Source organism: Myxine glutinosa, chromosome 8 (genome assembly GCF_964187855.1).
Source record: "Myxine glutinosa chromosome 8, kmMyxGlut1.1, whole genome shotgun sequence".
Lineage (NCBI taxonomy): Eukaryota > Metazoa > Chordata > Myxini > Myxiniformes > Myxinidae > Myxine > Myxine glutinosa.
Genome location: NC_136268.1, coordinates 138,483,189 through 138,497,074, shown reverse-complemented (window position 1 = coordinate 138,497,074; position 13,886 = coordinate 138,483,189). Strand labels below are relative to the sequence as shown.

The window sequence follows — 13,886 nt, the reverse complement described above, 5'->3', positions numbered from 1 at the left end:
ACGGGATAATGGGGGTAATAAAGATCGTGGGTCTGGATGGGGATGGCACACGATGGTGGTGCACTGACTACTTGAAGCCCTAGAGGAAAGAGTTGGGTGTGTACAGCTGTTCTGACATGAGTTTTTTACATCCAAATAGGAAGTGGCTCGTACTTTGTTTCTACCTTGCAGAACCTACACTTAGCCGATTGATTCAGTTCCGCCATCTTCTTGAAGCCATTGGTGTAGTGTCCTTGGTCTTGGCCATTTAGTATGATTTGTTCTCCATTCCAGTTGAGCTGACCTCATCTTAGCCATTCCAAGAATCCTTCTTTGTCTATCCCCAATCTGTCCAACTCTGTTTTGAATTTTCCTACTCTTTTGTCTTTTTCTCAGTTGTCACTATATCTGTTGATATTTCGTCGTGTATTTTCCTTTCGCCTTTCTTTGCAATCATTGGGAGTGTATTTGTTGCTGTTTGTGTTTGGCACATAACATCTTCAATCACACCTGTTTTTGGAGGTCTTACAAGGTGAGCGAGAGATACCTTTTCTGGTTTGTTTTGTTCATACTTGTATGCAAATTGTATTCGGTAGTCTGTTGAACTTCATGCACTCTGCTAGTCTGCTATCCTTCAGTCATCGCTCTGTGCACTTGATTGAGTTACATCAGGCCGCCACCTCCTTTCCTCGGCAGGTACATTCTTGGAATGCACTGATTTTAGAAGAACATTTTGTGGATAGTGAGGAGTTTCCTTTTTACTTGCAAATGCGAACATTTTTCAAGTATATTGATCGGTTGCGTTTCTTATTGTCCCCCGTCGCACAGCGGAGTGAAAGGGGGACTATGGTTTTCCCCTCCGTCCGTGTGTCCGTCCGTCCGTCCGTGCGTCCGTGCGTGTGTGCGTGCGGGCGTGCGTGTTTGCATGCGGGCGTGCGTGCGTGCGTGCATAAGCGAAGGACCGCATTCGAATTTGGTGTGTGGGTGCAACCCACGTCAAAATCCAAGATGGCCGCCGCCATGTATGTCTGATGCCATGTATGTCTGAACCTTGTGAGATGAATATCTTGAAAAATAAGCGAAGTACCAACTTCTAATTTGGTGTGTGGGTGTATCTCGGCGTAAGGAAGAACGCTGTTGGAAATTGGGTCGCCAAGTCAAAATCCAAGATGGCCGCCACCATATATATGTCTGAACCTTGTGAGCGAAATATCTTGAAAAATAAGCGAAGTACCAACTTCTAATCTGGTGTGTGGGTGTATCTAGGCACAAGCAAGAAGGCTGTTTAAAATTGGGTCGCCACCTCAAATTCCAAGATGGCCGCCGCCATGAATGTCTGAACCTTGTGAGATGAATATCTTGAAAAATAAGCGAAGTACCAACTTCTAATTTGGCATGTGGGTGTATCTCGGCATAAGGAAGAACGCTATTGTAAATTGGGTCGCCACGTCAAACTCCAAGATGGCCGCCACCATATATATGTCTGAACCTTGTGAGTGAAATATCTTGGAAAATAAGCAAAGTACCAACTTCTAATCTGGTGTTTGGGTGTATCTCGGCATAAGGAAGAACGCTATTGAAAATTGGGTCGCCACGTCAAAATCCAAGATGGCCACCGCCATGTATGTCTGCACCTTGTGAGCGGAATATCTTGAAAAATAAGCGAAGTACCAAGTTCTAATCTGGTGTGTGGGTGTATCTCGGCATAAGGAAGAACGCTATTGAAAATTGGGTCGCCACGTCAAAATCCAAGATGGCCACCGCCATGTATGTCTGAACCTTGTGAGCGGAATATCTTGAAAAATAAGCGAAGTACCAACTTCTAATCTGGTGTGTGGGTGTATCTAGGCATAAGGAAGAACGCTATTGAAAATTGGGTCGCCACGTCAAAATCAAAGATGGCCGCCTCCATGTATATCTGAACCTTGTGAGCGAAATATCATATCATAGCATGTTTTCTGCGTCTTCCACTTTGTCAACTCACATCACTTCACCGACGGGGGACCTAGGCGTAACGCTTGTTCTGTCTGTCTGTTTGTTTGCCTGTCTGTCTGTTTGTCACTCGCCTACAGGTCACAAATCCAAACCGATGGTCATGAAACTTCACCAAGTTGTAGAGGTCGTTAAAATTGAGAAGCCTATTGCTTTAGAGGTCAAAGGTCAAAGGTCAACTGGTGGTTGAAATTTTAAAATCGCCATTTTTCATCCAATTGACTTGAAAATTGAACAGCATTTGTACATTGAGTCAATAAATTGGGAAACCAACTATTTTTGAGGTCAAAAGGTCAAAGGTCAACTCAAGGTCAAACTTCCAAAATCATCAATTTGCATCTGAAAAATCATCAATTTTCATCCGATTGACTTGAAAATTTAACATTTGCAGAGTGCCTCACTGAATTAAGAAACCAACTATTTTTGAGGTCAAAAGGTCAAAGGTCAACTCTAAGTCAAACTTCTAAAATCATCAATTTTCATCTGAAAAATGGTCACTTTTCTTCCTATTGACCCGAGCTTTGATCAAGATCGTCAATTTTAATCTTCAGGAAATGGACAATTTGCTGGATCAATGGCAACCTTTTTTGGGGGGAGGGGGTGGATTTTGCAAGTATCATGGCTTAGCCTGGTGTTGGCTTAGCGGTTAGGGTGCCGCTTGGGATCCTAGGATCCTGGGTCCGAATCCCGGTCGATCGCTGAATTAACACCAGGGGGGTTGACTCAGCCTGTCATCCTTCCGAGGTCGGCAACTTGAGTACCAGCTTGCTGGGATGAATGATCCCGGTGTGTACCCTGGTTTAGAATAGGTACACCATATCCCTGCGCATCGTAAGAGGCGACTAAGTTTGGTGTCAGGAAGGGCATCCGGCCATAAAAACATTGCCTCAAAACAGGGAACCATGATTGTCATGGGGCCCGCAAGGCCAACCCCGCTCAAGTGGGGAAAATGGCCTTAAAACGATCATTCATTCATTCATTCATGCCCTGCATGACGTCTTCTTGTTTGTTTCTCTGTCTGTTTGTCACTCGCCTACAGGTCACAATTCCAAACCAATCGTCATGAAACTTCACCAAGTGGTAGAGGTCGTCACAATTGAGAAGCCTATTGATTTTGAGGTCAAAAGTTAAAGGTCATTTGGAGGTCAAATTTCTAGAATTGCCATTTTTCGTCCGATTGAGTTGAATATTGATCAGCATTTGTATATTAAGTCACTAAATAGGGAAACCAACTATTTTAAGGTCAAAAGGTCAAACATCAACTCAAGGTCAAACTTCCAAAATCATCAATTTTCATATGAAAAATCATCAATTTTCATCCGATTAACTTGAAAAAATTAAACAGCAATTACATAGTGTATCACTGATTTGGGAAACCAACTAATTTAGGTCAAAATATCAAAGGTGAACTCAAGATCAAACTCCTGAAATCATCAATTTTCACCTGAAAAAGAATCAATTTTAATACAATTGACCCGAGCTTTGATTATATTATGATCGTCATTTTTAATCTTAATGAAATTTACAATTTGATGTATCCGTGGCAACCTTTGGGGGGGGGGGGGGGGAGTGGATTTTGCAAGTATCCTGCTCTGCATGACGTCTTCTTGTCTTGATATCAAGTTTTTTTATGTCCTTTTATAGCCAGTTTACTAATCCGCAGCTGGACTGGATCACTGTTACTGCTATTTGGTTTATGGCTTTGATTTTGTTTCTTGGGGTGAGATATGTTTTCAGGAACTCCTTGTTTTGCGTAGGTATTCTTTGTTAATAGTTTTGCGCATTGTTTATGACAAATTTGGTGGCCCTCTTCCACTCCAAGGTGTTTGTAAGATGCTTCATTGTCTATCGCCTGTATTGTTGTATCTAGGTCGATCTTTATGTTGTTGTTGGTGTACCTTGAAAGATTGTGCACTTGGCACACGTATCTAGACCAAATTATATTTGGATGTTGTCAGAATGCCGTTTTTCTCATTCAATTGTTCTGCCAATTTTTTGTCATTCGGTGCAAAGATCATTAAATCATCCATGTACAGTAGATGTATCAACTTTCCTCTTTCTTTGGACTTTATTAGCCCCCGTTGGACTTAGTCCAAAACGGTAGCTTATGGATTGGGTCTCGTCTGTCCGTCCGTCCATGTGTGCAAGAGAGGTATGGACCGATTTTGTTCATACTTGGCACAAAGGTACAATACATGAAAGTATACACATGCAGAAGATTTTGTTTAGTAATCCGACGAAAATGGCCGACTGGTGGCCTTTAACTCAACTCTGTACAACAACATTACTAAAACCACAGAGGTTATGACATTTTACGTCTTTTTCTTGGTTGTTAGGGTATATCTGTGTCCTTGCTCATTTTGCAGCAGCAGCAGCTAAACCTCTAAAAATGCAGTTGGTACAGATATATACATTTCAGTGAAGACACCAAGAGGACTCTCTCCATCCTGAGACAAAGCACAAAGTGTCAATTAATTCAACATCCCCTTCAGGCTAACTGATTTTTTTATCATCTGTTTCATTACCTTCGGTCAATTCCCAGCACAAGCACTGCCTTCACGAGAAATGTCAAGCAGATATACTATCGCTATGGGCAAGCATGTTATTGAGGGGATTGTTGGGTTCCCATACCACATGGGCATCAATACCCTGTCACCTGTTGTTGCACTATTACTGGGACTAGGGCTGTGCTGCTGATGCAGTGTCCCTTGTTTCCAGTAAGTTGGTACTCATTTTCTCGGCCTCAGAAAGATCAACCCACCTGGTGTTTTTAAGTGGCACAACAGGGGGTCAAACTGAAGACCCTAAGATCTTAAGCTAGCCACGTCAACTGCTAAGCCAACATAATGCTTAATATAAAATAAAGATCAATGGATTTCATATACTAGTACACCCACTAACTGCGGGAGGGACAAAAAGGGTCATTCCTCTTTGGGTATAGAGATTACAGTCGACCTATGGACTGGTCTCAAGAACATTGGGTGTGTGTTCATTTACCAAGTTTCTTATGGAGAGATCGCCAAGTGGTTAAAGCATTCGAGCAAGCACTCCATTCAAAACCGTTAAGGAACGGCTGCCTTGGCAAGCGCTAGCTAGCTGCTTGGTAAATGAGCACACCCCGGGCTTCCTCCTAGTCTAGTAGGAAGACTAGGTCCCCCTGCACCCCCCGGAGATATACTTCTAATCAGTGTTTCTAGATTGGAAAAAATGTGTAGAAAATGACTAGCTATGGCCCCAAGCTGAAAAAATGTCCCACATACCATTTTTATGCAAATTACTGCTGCAAATTTTATGCAAAATTATGCAAATTTTATGCAAATTTTTGATGAGGAGTAGAGTTGAGGGGTCTTTGAGGGCTTCATCGAGGTGCTCTCGGTTGCAAGACTGGGTCATTCTGAGAAGCACAGCAGGGTCAGAGATCATGATGTTCTCCTCCTCAGTGAATCTCTCCATCAACAGCCTCTCCATTGCCTCACACACTGTTTTGAGGCAAAAGAGGGACTTTGCGTAGGCCTTTCCACTGAGAACACCTTTGAGAGATCCACTTGTTACTAGTTGTGCCTCAAAGAGAATCTCTGCATATCCAGAACCACGCATCTTGTGTCCAGTGAGCATCCCGATGTAGTTCATGGATGTGTGGAAGGGTCCAATCGTTACTACATGACTAGCAAATTCATTTGGCCAGCGCCAGATGATGGGAAGGGCTTTCATGCAGACACCCAGATCAAATGTATTCAGGACCCATCTCTGACCCACCTCAGCAGTTGCTGCCTCGGAACGCTTCAGTAGCTCACGAACAACTGCGTTGTCTGTGATCGGTCTGTGCCTGGTGCCTGCATGGCATGGCAATGGCCTGCAGCCTGTGCCTGGGCTAGGGGGTTTCACCTCTGCAACTGGTTCTCCCCCACCCAGCAAATCAACAGTCGACTACTGCACGCCTATCCACCAACCGATCACAGACAACGCAGTTGTTCGTGAGCTACTGAAGCGTTCCGAGGCAGCAACTGCTGAGGTGGGTCAGAGATGGGTCCTGAATACATTTGATCTGGGTGTCTGCATGAAAGCCCTTCCCATCATCTGGCGCTGGCCAAATGAATTTGCTAGTCATGTAGTAACGATTGGACCCTTCCACACATCCATGAACTACATCGGGATGCTCACTGGACACAAGATGCGTGGTTCTGGATATGCAGAGATTCTCTTTGAGGCACAACTAGTAACAAGTGGATCTCTCAAAGGTGTTCTCAGTGGAAAGGCCTACGCAAAGTCCCTCTTTTGCCTCAAAACAGTGTGTGAGGCAATGGAGAGGCTGTTGATGGAGAGATTCACTGAGGAGGAGAACATCATGATCTCTGACCCTGCTGTGCCTCTCAGAATGACCCAGTCTTGCAACCGAGAGCACCTCGATGAAGCCCTCAAAGACCCCTCAACTCTACTCCTCATCAAAAATTTGCATAAAATTTGCATAATTTTGCATAAAATTTGCAGCAGTAATTTGCATACAAATGGTATGTGGGACATTTTTTCAGCTTGGGGCCATAGCTAGTCATTTTCTACACATTATTTCCAATCTAGAAACACTGATTAGAAGTATATCTCCGGGGGGTGCAGGGGGACCTAGTCTTCCTACTAGACTATCCCTTTCAGTTTCGTGTTAAACAGAAGGAGCGAGTTTCAAAAGTTCACGACGAAAAACGCCACGTTAGAGCCAGGAAGGGTCATGTTATTGTTACGGACACGACTTAGATGTTATGATGGGCCGAGCGGAATGGCCGCCGTGTTCGCACAGTTTACCCGATTACACTCGAACGTTGGCCGAATCGCGCTACGCTAGATCAATGAAGGAAAGGACACAACGGCTGGGATTAAGGCAACGACACAAGGGGTACAGTTCTCAAGACCTCCGGAGGAGGATATAATATTGGTTATGCAGAACGGTTAGATTACACGGCAAGAGGTAAAGCACAGCAAGATGGGCACTTAGATACAGTCGTATCTTATGCCCGACAGACCACAGACAAACGGGACAAGACTGACTCACACAGGGATTGATGGCAAGGAAGGGCAGGCAGTCGATAGCTCAAGGTGCACCTTGGCTCAGGGGCAGAATCGACCCGGTCCGGTCCAGAGATACGGGGAGGTATCGTCGCGCTGGAGGTGGCGTCCTTTTCTCTCCAAGCTGAGGCGCATCTGACGTCACCTCCGTCTTCCTGCGCATGCCCAGCGGGGAGTGACACGCCCTCGGCTCATTAGCTCCGCCCCAGATGGAATCGGTCCGCCGCTTCTTATTGGGTGCGGGGGGTTACCGGGCTCCGCCCTTGACGAGGAGCTGACAGCGAGCCCCTGGGTGGTAACCCCGTCGGAGCACATGTTCAATGGCGGCTAACCAAGCCGGAGTGAGGACGCACACTCCCTGCGCCGCCTCCGCGCCGCCGCCGCTGTTGTTGTTGTTGGTGTTGTTGTTCCATGAGGAAGAGATGCGGGGAGGTATTGGGAGGTCCTAAACTTTCTAACGGTGCCATACAATCACATTCTGGTGCAACGAAGAGTCAGAATTAATGGAAACGAGTCCTTAACTGACATAGACTAAGAATAACTAGCAAGATGTCCTATAGTTGTCTACGTGAGATGCGGTGAACCTGGGTACGACATTTAATGGGGGAAAAAGGGGAAGGTCGGGGCTACAGAGTGTTGTTTACAGATAATGGGACTAGGGAATGGGGGATTGGGGATAGTTGGGGAGTATTGGGGAAATAGGGGAATATTTACAAGCGGATATGGATGGAGGCCAAATCCCATATCCGCAACATTATTAACCCAACACTTATGGGGCACGTAGAGTACAGTACATCTTCGCTCAGTTCTGTAAGTAAAACGTACCTCACGCATGTCTGGATTCCTCCAAATTTCTTCATTTATTGTGATAAACAGCATCAGCGACTGTTTAAAAAGCTAATCATACGTGTTTGTGGTTCATAATATTCATCACTGTGTGGTGCTGGGCACACACGTTAAACAAAGGTAGGCCACAACGCTTTGGGTTAAGTCGAGCTCTTTATTGCTTGCTCACTCGTCACCACTGCCGTGCTCGGGGCTGCGAGCCCGCGTGTATATCCGGAGGCCACGCCTCACCTGGGGCGTGGCCGACACCCACTGGTGCGCGGAATGATGTCATTGCACCAGCGAGCCATCGTGTCCGCCACACGCGCCCCCCCAGAATTCCCGCGCACCTGAAGAGTCAGTTTGCGGGGCAACCGGATGACCCGGCCGAAGCGCCCTCTGGTGGCTGGCGGCGTCTGGGATGCCGGGATGCCATCTGGGATGCCTCTGGCGGCATCTGGGATGGGTGCAGGGCAGGGGGGTGGCGTGACGGCGGTGTTGGGCGGTGCCGGGGGTCCGCCCGCCGGGGGTCCGACCGCCGGGGGGCGGCCCCGACGCGGGGGCAGAGCCGCTGGCGGGGGGTGGTCCAAGTCGAGGTGGGCCGGCTTGAGGCGGTCCACGGAGACGCGGTCAGGAGTACCGCCGATGTCCAGGGTGAAATGCTTCACCCCGGTCTCCAGCACGCGGAAGGGCCCGTCGTACGGGGGCCGCAGCGGTGTCCGGTGGGCGTCGTGGCGGACGAACACGTACTCCGCCGTGCGAAGCTCCGGGGCGACGTGCGTTGGCGGGCAACCATGGTGCGCCGTCGGCACCGGTGCGAACCTCCGGGCGGTCTCCTGCAGGGCGGAGCGCTGCTGCGCCGCGGACCATGGTGCCGTGGAGTCAGGGGAGGAACTCGCCCGGCACCCGCAGCGGTTGTCCGAAGACCAACTCCGCCGCGGATGTGCGCAGGTCGTCCTTGGGCACCGTCCTGAGGCCCAGCAGGACCCAGGGGAGCCTGTCGACCCAGCCGCCATCACGGAGGCTGGCCCGGAGCGCGGCCTTCATGGCGCGATGGAAGAGCTCGCACAGGCCATTGGCCTGGGGGTGGTAGGCCGTGGTGCAGTGCAGCTGGACGTCGAGCCCCCGCGCTACCGCCCCCCAGAGCTCCGAGGTGAACTGGGGGCCGCGGTCGGACGAGATGTCCGAGGGGGCGCCGAACCGGGCAACCCAAGTGGCGATGAACGCCTGCGTGACGTCCGCCGCCGTTGTTGCTGCCAAAGGCACGGCCTCCGGCCACCGGGTGGTGCGGTCCACCATGGTGAGGACGTGGGTGAAACCCCGCGAGGGGGGCAGAGGTCCCACCAAGTCCATGTGAACGTGGTCAAACCGACGTTCGGGCACCGTAAACGGGGCCAGCGAGGCCTGGGTGTGGCGGTGAACCTTCGCGCGCTGGCACGCGAGGCACGTCCTGGCCCAATCGCGGACGGCCTTCCAGAGGCCATGTTAGACGAACTTGTCGGCGACCAGATTCTGGGAGGCCTTCGTGCCCGGGTGGGACAGGCTATGGATGGCGGCAAAAACCCGGCGCTGCCAGCCAGCGGGCACGATGGGGCGAGGCCGGCCGAGGGAGACGTCGCACAAGAGGGCCGCGCCCGCGCCGTCGAACGGTACCTCGGTGACACGGAGGCCCATGACGGTGGTCCGAAAAGCCTGGACGGCGGGGTCGGCGGACTGGTCTGCCGCCATCCGGGCATAGTCGATCCCGAGGTGGACCGCGTGGGCGACGGACCGGGAAAGGCAATCCGCCACTGGGTTGTCCTTCCCCGCAACGTGCCGGATGTCCGTCGTGTACTCGGACACGGCCGAGAGGTGACGCTGCTGCCAGGCTGACCACGGCTCGGTGACCTTGGCCATCGCGAAGACCAGGGGCTTGTGGTCGACGAAGGCCGTGAATGGGCGGCCCTCGAGCAGATGGCGGAAGTGCCGGACCGCCAGGTGGAGCCCGAGCAGCTCGCGGTCGAAGGTACTGTACCGCCGTTCATGCGGGCGGAGCTGCCGGCTAAAAAACGCCAGCGGCTGCCAAGCTCCCTTCACCCATTGCTCGTGGACCGCGCCCACCGCGTAGTCCGACGCGTCGGTGGTGAGGGCGATCGGTGCATCGGGCGCCGAGTGCGCGAGCATGGTGGCGTTAGCCAAGGCGAGCTTCGCGCCCGCGAACGCCGCGTCCATCGGCTCGGTCCAGGAAACGTTGCCTTTGCCCGGCTTCCCCCGGAGGGCCTCGTGCAGGGGGCGCAGGAGCTGGGCGATGCGGGGCAGGAAACGGTGATAAAAGTTCACCATGCCCAGGAACTCCTGGAGCCCCTTGATCATGCGGGGGCGTGGAAAACCTCTGACTGCCTCCACCTTGGCCGGGAAGGGGATGGCCCCGTGCCTGGTGACGCGGTGCCCCAAAAAGTCGATTTCGGTGACGCCGAACCTGCACTTGGCGGGGTTGATTATCAGGCCATGCTGGCCCAGGCGTTCGAAGAGCGTGCGGAGATGGCGGAGGTGCTCCTCACGGGACGCGCTTGCGATGAGGATGTTGTCCAGGTAGACGTACACGAAGTCCAAGTCGCGCAAGACGCTGTCCATAAGCCGCTGGAACGCCTGGGCCGCATTCTTCAACCCAAAGGGCATCCGCAGAAACTCGAAGAGGCCGAATGGTGTGATGACGGCTGTCTTCGGTATGTCCTCCGGCCTGACGGGGACCTGGTGGTATCCGCGGATGAGGTCCACCTTGGAGAAGAGGGACATTTTCGCCAACCGGGCGGAAAAGTCCTGGATGTGAGGGACCGGGTAGCGGTCGGGGGTGGTAGCATCGTTGAGGTGGCGGTAGTCTCCGCACGGCCGCCATCCACCGCTGGGCTTGGGCACAATGTGCAGCGGCGATGCCCATGCGCTGTTGGAGCGCCGGACGATGCCCAGTCGCTCCAGCGTGGCGAACTCCTCCTGCGCCACGGCGAGCTTCGCCGGGTCGAGGCGGCGCGCCCGGGCGTAGACCGGTGGCCCGACGGTGGGGATGTGATGCTCCACCCCGTGCTTGACGGCCACCGCTGAGAAGGTGGGCCGCGTGAGGGCCGGGAAACTGGCGAGGAGGCGGGTGAACTCGTCCGCTGCCGGAAGCATGCAGACCAACCTCGCCGGGACCAAACTGCTCAGCAAGCCGTTTGGCGAGCCGCTCGGTGAGCCGCCCAGGGAGCTGCTCAATGAACTGCTCAGCGTGCAAGCAAGCGAGCTGAAGGTTTCGGCTTGGACAAGGCATCTGTGCCTCACGTCCACCAACAGCCCATGTGCACAGAGGAAGTCCGCTTCGAGTAGGCCCATGGGGACACTAGCGGTAACGAACGACCACTGAAAGCGCTGCCCCCCGAACCGCAGCGAGAGACAACGCTTCCCGAACATGCGGATGGGCATGCCGTTGGCGGCAAGCAAAGCTGGGCCTCGGCCCTCCGCTTGCTTGTTGGACGCGGAGGCAGGGAGGACGCTCACCTGCGCTCCCGTGTCGCACAGGAAGCTACGACCCAAGGAGGTGTCTGTTACGAACAGAAGGCTGCCAGTATGGCCGACGCTCATGGCAGGAAGCGAGCGCCGGCCTGGCCGTTTCCCGACCTGCCAAAAGTACAAGGCGGGTGGCAGGACTTGGCCTTGTGGCCGAACCTGGTATGGAAGTGGCACCAGGTCTGGCCCGGTGGTGGTTGTCGCACCGGTCGTGACGACGGTGGTGGGCGGGGCGTGGCGGCGGCCACGCGCAGATCCGCCAAACCTGCGCCGTGTTCGGGAGGATCCGAACGTACGCGCGGACCCGCCAAACCTGCGCCGTTTTCGGGAGGATCCGAACGCCATGCCACGTGGCGATCCGAACCACTTGCGCCGTGCGCGGCGCCGGGATCCACGACGGCCGTGCTATATGCCGGCCGTGCGTCATGGGCTGTGAAAACTTGGCCGCCTCCCTGGCCAGGGCGCGCGGTTCCGCAATGGTCGAACCGGCCAGCGCGAGCCGTACCTGTATAGGTAGCTGGTGGAGGAAGAGAGCACGGAAAAGGAAATCCGCGTGGTCGTCGCCGAGCAGGGACAGCATGTAATCCATGTGGGTGGACGGTCGTGTGTCGCCGAGGACGGGAAGGTCCAAAAGACGGTCAGCGTGGTCGGCCTCTGTGAGGCCAAATGTGTCGAGGAGAAGTCGCTTGAGTGCTGCGTACTTGCTCTCGTCCGGCGGGTGCCGGAGGAAGGACACGACTCGGGCAGCCGTGCCGGATCCAAGGGCCGCGACCACGTAAAAGTACCTCGTGTCGTCCGCCGTGACGCCCCGGAGCTGGAATTGGGCCTCGGCCTGTAGAAACCAGGTGTCGGCCTGTGCTTCCCAGAACTCGGGGAGCTTGATCGCTACAGCATTGATGGCCATGGTGCGTTCGGGGAACAGCAACGGCTGAACCAGTCGGAGGTCACCAGTGTGGTGCTGGGCACACACGTTAAACAAAGGTAGGCCACAACGCTTTGGGTTAAGTCGAGCTCTTTATTGCTTGCTCACTCGTCAGCACTGCCGTGCTCGAGGCTGCGCGCCCGCGTGTATATCCGGAGGCCACGCCTCACCTGGGGCGTGGCCGACACCCACTGGTGCGTGGAATTATGTCATTGCGCCAGCGAGCCATCGTGTCCGCCACAACTGTTCATTAATGTTCATTACCTCAGGTAGAGGCCGTTGCTCCCACAAAAACGCCATGATAAGCTATTTATTTACGTTGACTCGCCGGAAAAACCCCTTGGGGAGGTGGGATATTATTGGTAATATGACCTTACTGAAAAGCCGCAATGAGCCGGCGATGCCAAAGCCTCTTGCCACTATTTTACCCATCACTATGGCATCAGTAGGTTAGGTAGTTGGTAGTAGGTAGGGTGTAGTAGGTACCGTACCTAGTTCAAAATGACACCATTTGCATTCTGGATGAGATTAAAATTGATAAAAATTTACTTCTTCATTAATTCGGTGAATTCCGTCTCAACTTCGGATATTTCCTGCCGTGCAAAAACTATCCCCCGACGGCCGTGAGATTTCTAAAAAATAATTCTTCGTCAATTTTAGAATATCTGACGCCGTTTTCAGCCTCCAAAACACGGTAATAGCCGGCGAAGCCGGTGTTGTGAATGAACGCGTACGTATTATGTTGAAAAGCCAGATTTTGCTGGATCATTTCGAAGCTTTGATGCACCAAATCGCTCAATGGAGGCCACCATCTTGTGGATGCAGAAGTATGCATAACAAATTGAAAAAAGTTCAATAGGAGTATGTTTCACCCGTCTTTTTTTGATTCACATTCTTATGCACCTCTAATTTGTAATTAAAATACTTTAAGACCAACCTCGGCCCGCACGGGCCTGGTTATCTTCAACGAAAGTCGTCACCAAACACCGGAACCAATGAGATTCGAGCATTTGAAAAAATATTTCTAAAACCAAATCACTCAATGGAGGCCGCAATCTTCCGGATGCGGAAGTATGCATAAAAAAATTGCGAAAAAGTTCAATAGGAGTTTGTTTCACCCGTCTTTGTTTGATTCACAATCTTATGCACCTCTAATTTGTAATTAAAATACTTTAAGACCAATCTCGGCCCGCACGGGCCTGGTTATCTTCAACGAAAGTCGTCACCAAACACCGGAACCAATGAGATTCGAGCATTTGAAAAAATATTTCAAAAACCAAATCGCTCCATGGAGGCCGCCATCTTCTGGATGCGGAAGTATGCATAACAAAATTGCGAAAAGGTTCAATAGGAGTTTGTTTCACCCATCTTTGTTTGATTCACAATCTTATGCACCTCTAATTTGTAATTAAAATACTTTAAGACCAATCTCGGCCCGCACAGGCCTGGTTATCTTCAACGAAAGTCGTCACCAAACACCGGAACTAATGAGATTCGAGCATTTGAAAAAGTATTTCATACTTCCGCATCCGCAAGATGGCGGCCTCCTTTGAGCGATTTGGTGCGTCAAAGCTTCGAAATTCTCAAAGGATCC

General features: G+C 51.8%; 1 protein-coding gene across 5 annotated transcripts in view; it reads left to right on the top strand.

Moving 5' to 3' along the window:
• LOC137432940 (ethanolamine-phosphate phospho-lyase) overlaps nt 1-13,886 on the top strand; it is a gene marked incomplete in the record, with an annotated part of 103,347 nt that overhangs the window by 17,800 nt on the left and 71,661 nt on the right. The window contains 1 exon segment of one of the 5 annotated variants that reach the window (XM_078783753.1): nt 12,201-12,351. 5 annotated transcript variants of the gene reach the window in all.